The 8,903-nt window shown below is 45.5% G+C and overlaps 1 long non-coding RNA gene across 1 annotated transcript; it reads right to left on the reverse strand.

Moving 5' to 3' along the window:
* Positions 1 to 692: 692 nt before the first annotated feature.
* LOC116279739 (uncharacterized) lies at positions 693 to 7,365 on the reverse strand. Its single transcript, XR_012074772.1, has 4 exons — positions 6,849 to 7,365; positions 3,476 to 3,661; positions 3,112 to 3,358; positions 693 to 2,539 (listed from the first exon to the last, which is right to left on the reverse strand). It is a non-coding gene; the product is annotated as an uncharacterized lncRNA (long non-coding RNA).
* Positions 7,366 to 8,903: the final 1,538 nt, after the last annotated feature.

Raw genomic sequence — 8,903 nt, forward strand, 5'->3', positions numbered from 1 at the left:
GCTGCCCGTTGGCCTCTGTGTGAGTCCTGGGAAGCTGAACTCCGGGCAGAGGCGGTGCAGACACTAGAAGTGGGTCAGGGGCTGCTGGGGCAGGGCATTCGGGGTCCTGGGTTTCCGGAGCACGGGGTGGAGCCAATGGGCGTGTCCCCTTGGCCCTGCTGACTCCACCCCGTGGAGGGCGTGGCCAGAGGGAGTGTCAGGGCCAGAGGGACCCTCTGTAGTGCAGGGCCCAGGGCAGCGGGGGTGGGGGGGGGGCTGGGGGTGGGGGGGGGTGGTGGTTTGGCCCCCTTGCCGGGGTCTGAAGGCAGAAGCCCTAAGGAAGGGCCTGAGGAGGCTGTAAGGTATCCTCCTTCCCATCAATTAAGAAAACAAAAGCTCCCCGCAGGCGAGGGTGGGAAGGCTTTTGTTAGAAGAAGGGAAGGCGCTTGCCAAGGTCTGGCCTGACAGGGCTGGGGGCCTTGCGAGGCTGATGAGGAAGCGAGAGGCCATCAGCCTCTAAACACCGCCCCAATTCCTCCGGGTGACCCTGAAATGCAGTGAGACGCGGAAGGCACGGTAAACACAGGCCCCAAACTCAGCAGCCTGTTGCTTGGTTCACTGTGCGTCTGGCACCCCCTCTGCTAGGAGCCTGTACCGCATCACCCAGGGCTGACCCGGCTCAGGAGTCCAGCTGATTTTCCACAGGTGGCATCCCTTGCTGGTGACACGAAGCAGGCACGTTAGCCACCTGCCAAACACTGAGGCTCCTCCTGGGAGGAGCCTGCGGGCCCCCAGTCCAGCCTCTGCGCCACCATGCTCCTTAGTGCCACTCCCGCTTTGCTGCCCCGGCCTCTAGCTCTGGCCGGAACCTCGCCGGATTGTCGATAAATGTCACCCAAGCACCATGTCTAAGCTTGGGGTCCAGATGTGACCATGCCTCTTATCTTCTTCCCATCGATGGATTGGTCGGGCCTCATGTCATCGTGTTGGCAGGAAGGCCAGCACCGCCCTCTTGAGGCCTCCCTGAAGACACATAGAAACGTAGCACACAAGGCAGCCCATCTCTTTTTTTAAAAAACACCTTGATTGTGGTACGATTTCTGTTCCGTAAATTAGACACATCTCACATGTAGCATTTGATGAATTTTCATAGATGTCTACACCCAGAAAACCATCACCACCATCAAGATAGCTACCATTTCCATCACTCCCCAAGAGGGGCCATTTTCCAATTCCCGTATTTACCCCTTCCCACCCCCTTCCCTCCCTGGTAACCATAAGTTTGTTCCTCTGTGTCTGAGGGTCTGTTCCTCTTTTGCCGTTAAGTTCATTTCTGTCTTATTTTTCGATTCCGCATGGAAGTGGTATCATATGGCATTTTTCTCTCTTCTGGCTAACTTCACTCAGAATGACTATCTCTGTGTCCATCCATGTGGCCGCAAATGGCATGCTTTCATCCTTTTTCATGGCTGAGTAGTATTCCGCGGCATAAGTAGACCACTTACTTCTTTATCCAGTCACCAGCCGATGGACGTTTGGCTTGGTTCCACGTCCTGGCTATTACAAACAGGGCTGCTGTGTGCTTTGAGGTGCATGTGACTTTTTGAATTAGAGTTTTCTCCTGACATATCCCCAAGCGTTGGAAGGCTGGAACATGAGGTAAGTCCTTGTTTTGTTTTTTAAGGAACCTCCATCGTGTCTTCTGTAGTCGCATTGCTTCCTGTCTTATTGAAGGAGAGCCATGCTCAGAATGTAATATGTATTTCTAGAGGTCAGACATGAAGTTCCGTGAGCTTGGTCTGTTCCGGAATAAGAGGGCATTCTGGCTGGGCTGGAGGAGATTCTCCAGGGCATTGTGGCTCATGCAGCATTCAGACCACAGGGGTACGTTCCAGGCTAGGATGAGTAGCATGAGCTTCTTGTCATCCCTTGGTAACCTTAGCCCACTGGTTCCAGGACTTCCCCCTTATGCCAACGTCCATCGATTCTGACATCTCTTTTATAAAATTTAAGAAGACTTGCACGGATTTTACGTGCTCCTACTCGTGTACTTTAAATCCTCTCTTGATTACTCACAGTATCTGAGGCATTGTGTATAGTACGTAAGTAGTTGCCAGCCTGTGGCCAATTCAAGTATTGCTTTTTGAATCTTTCAATTTTTTTCTGTATATTTTCCATCCACATTTCTTTCAATCTGCTGGATAGGGGACCCCTAGGTATGGACAGTGGCCTGGATTCTCAGTCTAATCTTAAACAGGCTGCACAAATAAAGCAAGCCAAACCCAAATGAGCTGTTTTAATTAACAGCATTTAGAGCACTGGTTCAGTGACACAAGTCTCTGAGGTGACTATTTTGGTGAACAGTGTTCATCTACAGGAGCATGTTCCAGAACCATTATCACCTCAGTTGTCAGCTTCTGTTTATTCTGTTGCTTTCTTAAGCTGAACTGTATCATTACCCAGAAGCTCCTGGTTTTCATCACACTGCTGTAATCTTTTCTGCAGGCCACTCATTTCTTACGTGTTTCTTCCAAAATTTTTATTTCATATAATTTTTCACCTATAAGATAAAGTACCCCAATAACCTGAATGTAATTTTTCAAATATGGAAATAACTAAATTAAAAGATTTCACATGAAAACCAATGCCTATTTAATGAAAGCATCATGAAAAATTAAGGGGCAAAAACAAAGAAACAAACAAACAATGGATGTAGCATGATTGTGCACAATACAGTGTGTTAGCACGACAAACACATGATGGGAGCAATGATTATTACTGTATTTTGTAGAAGAGGAAAGTACATTTCTTATGAACAGGTTAGTGGATTTTATTTGTACGTATCTTACACTGAAGATCATCAAATCACAGAGAAAAGAGCCTTCCTTTGGTAATAAGGGCTCCTCTGATCGACCTTTCCGGCCCCGTGTCCTGCCCGCCTGCGACCCAGGACAGGTGCGCTCAGTGACACACCCATGAGACACAGCTGCACGGCCTCCCTCCTCTCCTCCCGAGGCCGGCCCTCCACCTGCCAGGACCCAGCTCAAATGCTTCTTCTCCCTGAAACCCTTACCAGGAACCTCCTGTTTATTTCTAATTTTTTTTAAATATTAAACTTTTCTGCATTCTTACCTTACTCCTCATTTGTTTTCCTCGATGGGGAACGCCATATTCACCCTCGTGTCTTCTACCAACACAGCACGGTGTTGTCTATTCACTTGTCAAACACTTGAGAGCTTATGTTTCAGGCCCAGGGATAAAAAGGGAGTCCGGCCCTGGAAGGTCGCGGTCCAGCTGGGAGGACTGCAAACAGCTGCGCACACAATGCCACGAATTCAAAATAATTTTTGAGTTTCTTCAACTCTTGCAATTATTGATGCTGAAACCAATCAAATGTACATACCTCTTAATAACTAATTTTCAAAAGTTTCTAAAATTACAATATACTTCTAGGAATAGCATTTTGCTTATATTAGTTGCTATAACTTACACTTACGTTCAGCACAGTTACGAGTATAAAATACTCATCCCAGCTCGGTGTGCTCCGTTTGGTGCGCGCACCTGCTCTCTGGCTTGGTCTCTCTCTCTCTTCGTTTTTCCCAAGTCTGCTTCAAGAGCTTGCTTGTCTTGCTTCAGTCTTTTGAGGTCTTCCAATAAACCTGTTTTCTCTCTCTTGATATTCCTAGAAATACAAAAGCAACTTACTCCTAATCACGACAGATTGCGATATAGGCTCTCTTTTACCTAATTCATCCTTTTCTGCTGTTGGTCATCTTTCCTAAATTTCAGCTCTGATTTTACCCCGCCCCCTCCAAATGATGACGAGCTTCCCGGAGCCCGCCGGAGCCAGCTCTGAGCATGTGCCCAGCACAGCCGCTGGGCCCTCCCCACCGCTGCTCTCACTGCTCCCGGATGACGACGACCCCCTAACTAGCCCGCCTCTTCCACTCCCAGCACCTGTGGTCCACCCTCCACACAAGAAGAGGTGAATTGTTTTGAAGAGTCCATTAATATCACTCCTTCATCTGAAACTCTCTGGTGGCTCCCCTGTGTTAGGGTAAATCTGAAGTCCTTATTACCATGACCTTCAGTGTCGCACAACCCAGTGTTGCCTGCTCCTCTATCGCATGTCCCACAAATCTTCCCCCTCCTGCTCCACTCCGGCTGCAGAGACCTCCTGGCTGGCTGGGAACATGCTCAGCACACTCCTACCCCAGGAGCACACTGCTTCCCCTGCCTGCAGCTCTGCCCCCGAGAGCCGGGTGTCTCACTCCTGCACTGGCTCAGGACTTCTGCTCAGGTGCGGCCCCAGGAAGGCCTTCCCTGATCCCTCTTTCTAAAATGGCAGCCCCCAACCTGGCCCCCAGGTGTGCTGCTTTATTTTCTTCTCAAAACATTCATCAGCACCTGACACTGTATATATTTACTTGAAAGCAAAACTTGATTTTGCTCATCTTTGTGTCACAAATGCAGGGAAGAAAAAGGCTTGGCCCAACATTTCACACAACTCTCAATATCCTCATTCCTCTGCTTCACAGAGTCACACTTATCCTTCAAGACTGAGTTCAAGTGCAGCTCTTCCCGATAACCTCTCCCCACCCCCCACGAACCTTCCATGTCCCTCCAGCACAGCACTCAGTGCTTTGTTTTCCATGACCCTGACCTGTGTGCAGGCCTTTTCTCTTTAACAAGCTGCACGCTCTGTGGGGACCGAGACTGATGTCACCACCTGGTTACCTGACGGCACTAAGCAGAGGGCAGTTGCTCAGTAAATGAACATGGGACTCAACTCAGAACTGCTGAAGGAATTCTCAGATTCATGGCACGACACTTGGTACGGTTCAGTTTTAAAATAAAAATTGTCAGAAGTTTTGTATCACACTACCTTAAATCCAGCCTTACCAAGAAAATAAATCCATCCATAAAGCCCTGTATTATCATGGGTTTTGGCTTCATCATTTCATTGTTGAATCTTCTGTGTGACCTTCTGTTGATGTCATTTCAGGAGAGTTACTGAGGTTCTTCAAGATTTTACTGTGAGACACACTCAGGGGCCTCTGGCCGCCTCTTTGACCTGATCGTCCACCACTCTGGTCCTTACTCCTTTCAATACAAAATACTCAGTTCTTAAAAATTCAAAACTAACAGTGGAACTCTGTGTCACTGAAGATAAAAAGTTTATTTTCTCTAAAGAGCAAAACACTAAGTGAGGAGTACACTCTAAGGGAAATGCTGATGTGGGATCTAAAAGAACGCAAGCCCTCAGAGTGTTGGCTTATTAGGAATGTAAAAATACTTCCTGCCAATTCTCAGAGGAAAAAACAAATCAATATCCCACAAAGATTTGCTGCATTTTCCTGCGGGGTCTGTGCCCCCTGTCATGTCATTCTAGACTCCCTTCTGAGAAGCACACATTGCCAGTCAGACACATGGAAACAAACCAACCAAATACAGTCCACTACCTGAACCTTAGAATCAATTTTTCTGTTTTTCCAGAGACATTATAATAGGACATTAGGACTCCATATATGATCATCTAACCCCAATGTACTAAAGAAATCATTTATTTCATTGTGAAAATGATTTAGAGCTCCAGTTTTGGACCCTAGAATAGATCTCTTTTAAAAAACAGACAATATAAGATGTGAAATTTTGAAACACTTTACTGAAGCATTTGGGAAGAAAGCAGATGTAAATCGTCATGCTTCAGAACTAGGCAGATTAGCCTTGGCCTAGGGAAAGGAGATTTTTTCCCCCCTACTTACTCAAAAGTGTCCTCACTTGCCAACCTGTGTACTTTCTAGCTTTGTCTGTACAATGTGTGTCTTATTCTATTTTGCATGAAAGATCAGTGTGATCTAACAGCAGCCCTGCCTCAATGCCCTAAGTTATCTTACAGAAAAATGGAAGAAGTATGTGAATATGTGTAACATACATGACATTCACAGCCAAAGAAGTTTCTTCTGACAGCAGTCCTATTTGCATGTTTTGGTGAAATGGTTAGTCACTTCTTAAAAGAAGGCAGGACCCTAGCTTGCCCACCGCTGTTGGTACAGCTCCTTCACTTAACATGTTAAAAGTGGGTGTAGTAACATCCAAAATCCCTTACAGTGTGAGCTCTGCCAGCCCGCCACAGTGAGTGCTGGTTCTCACCACTGAGGCTCCCCTCCTCTGGAGAAACATCGTCACCAAATGGCAGCCCCTGCCCCCCGGCCTAGAGATACCCCCACCCACTTCCTAGAGCACACTTCAGCCAGGGACTGACTGGCTGGGGGGTATAAATGGCTTTCCCCCACTTGCCTCATTTGGGGACCAACTCTGGGGTGCAGTCTGCTCTCCTGAGCTTTCTGGTGAGGGAAGAATGACACCAGCCTCTAGCTGAGACCACGGTCTCACTTGCCCTCCCTCCCCCTGCCCACCCCCACCTTGCATCTCTTGCTCCCCTTCTCCTGAGAGTTATCCTGCAGGAAATCACCTCCACAAGGACCCCCAGCTCAGGCTCTACTTGTTCGGAACCCGACCTAAGACAGTAAATGATACTGTATATTTATTTTACTATTATTACTAAAAGCATCATTACTGAGATGCATTACATAAGTGTCCCAGGCTTAATGATGGATCAAGAGGGCTGTTCAATTTCCTAAAACTGATGTCAAATTCAAATATGAATATGCTGAAAATACTGAAGTATGTATTAGTTGTCTAACGCCAAAAGAAAATCCACTGAAAACTAAAAACATGAAAGTTACAAAACTGAAAATCAATGTAAAATTTTTAAAATTTCCAAGTATAACTAAAGGTATTGTTAATATAACAATAAAATGCTTAGAAAGAATCGATTTGATTTTGAGAATTTAAAAAGGACTTACTTTCAGGATGCTGATTTGCTGAATAAGCTCTGATTTTCCTTGAACATTCACTCTTCATTTTTCTTGTTCATGGAGATCTTTCACTTGATTATACAATTTTTCATTTTCCTTTTTATAAATAGAAAGTTACATTGTAGGTAAGTCAGCAGGACCTATATAACATTAGCATATGTGCTCATGAAAGATACATCCTTTAAATATTTTTAGTCTTTAAATTTCTTCAGTTTCTGAGTAAGCTTTAAAACCTTTTTCAAACTTTCAGTTTTCTCAGAAGACAATTTGCTAGCTGAAAACAACTGTTTCCAAAGTGCTCCAAATGCTTAGTAAACAAAAAAGTTGCAGAACTTCCCAAAGCCAACGAGCCTGGCAGTATAATGTACTGCGTTTCACAGGGGTAAGCAGGTGAATGACTGCAGGAAAAACCACGTCCTGATTTTGCACGTCAGGGATGGAAAGGCCAGGGGGGCTGTTTGTGTGATAAAAAAGAACAAACCCAACTCCATATGAGATCTGTTCCTTTGACTTTAACCCTGTGCTCTGTTTTCTAGGCTCAGTCTTGCCAGCTCTGCACCTTTTGTGGAACAATGCTGCCAATAGCCTGAAATATAGAGGAGAGCCTGTTCCTAAGGCTCTGACTTTTAAGGACATTAACACATTTCCATTCACATAAAGATAACAAGTTGCAGAATACAAAATAACATTTCTTTTGTTGGAAGTTTACAGGGGCACCATGATCTGACCTATGTGGACAGCTGCAAGAACACAGGATTCCAAGAACAAAGAATTCTTATGTCAAGAAGTTTGCAACAACCAAGCAAGTAGGAAAGGAGCCTGAATTCTGACTTGGGGAAGATGATTCTCCAGGACCTTAATCTGCCATCTTCTTGGTCTGCCAGCTTTCTGAATGGCTTTCTAAATAAAGTAACTGTTCATTGCCCCAAGACCCTGTCTCCTAATTTACTGGCTTTTGTGCAGTGAGCAGAATGAGTTTGGACTTGGTGACATTTGTACCTTCTTTTTTTCTGTTTTTGGCCCATCTTTCTGTGGTGAGGAAACTGGATAGAGCCACAGTGGGTAGACAGGCTTGTTTCTGGAACTCTCTGTAAGCAAGGAGGTAGAGACTAGTTGTTTCCAGGAGATAAGGATGAGGTGAAGCAAAGCCTAGACCCAGCTCAGCACCTGGCTTGAGCTGAAGAGGGACTCAGACAGTGAGATCGGTGGCAATCTGTGCTTAGATGCTCTGGTTTATTAACCTCTTTAAAATTAAGAGTCTGATGAAAACCAAGGACCTTTGTGAATCTAATGAAACTCTGAACTATCTCACCACACCTGGCCTAATGCCTGGCAGATAGTCTGTGCTTAATTCTGCAAAATTCTTGAAACCCAGAAAAATACGTACATATGTTGATACACAAGTTTTGTGTTCTGTGTGTGTGTGAGGGGCGGCTGGCATACTCATGGGTCTGTTCCTTAAAACGCCATGCTCCGTGTGAGCTCAGAACTGCAGGCAGAGGGTCTGGATGGCTCTCAGTAACTCTAGGGCCGTGTGTCCTGCGAAATCAGTACTATCTCATTTGCAGTAAATGCTGTCGTCTCTGATGTGGTAGCACTTTCTCTGGATGTCCCTGGAGTGAAAGTGCTTCTTACTGGCAGGCTCAAGGCTTAGGCTACTACTGTCAAAGGAGAAAAAGGTAATGAGACAGAAGGGGGTGGGGTGGTGGAGAGGAAATGAAGGTGAAGCTCGTGCTCTAGATCACCTGGCTGCCTGTCAGGTTAGCGTCACCAAGATGCATCACACAGAACAAATGTCTGACTTCTACATGACACGTACATTTTCTCCCAATTTTAAGTCAAATTTTTTTCAATCTCAGGGCATTGGCAATTAATGTCCGATTCATATTTCTGAATATAATATCAAAACTAGCCAATATTATCTACTGAAAATCATTACAAAAAATGAAAGAAAAATGGGACAGTTTCTAAGGAAACATGGCTATAACATTAGTCATAGGCAACACGCATTAACTGGTTACTGTGCAGAGGGCACTCAGGTTG

This window comes from Vicugna pacos, chromosome 8 (genome assembly GCF_048564905.1).
Source record: "Vicugna pacos chromosome 8, VicPac4, whole genome shotgun sequence".
In the NCBI taxonomy this organism is placed as follows: domain Eukaryota; kingdom Metazoa; phylum Chordata; class Mammalia; order Artiodactyla; family Camelidae; genus Vicugna; species Vicugna pacos.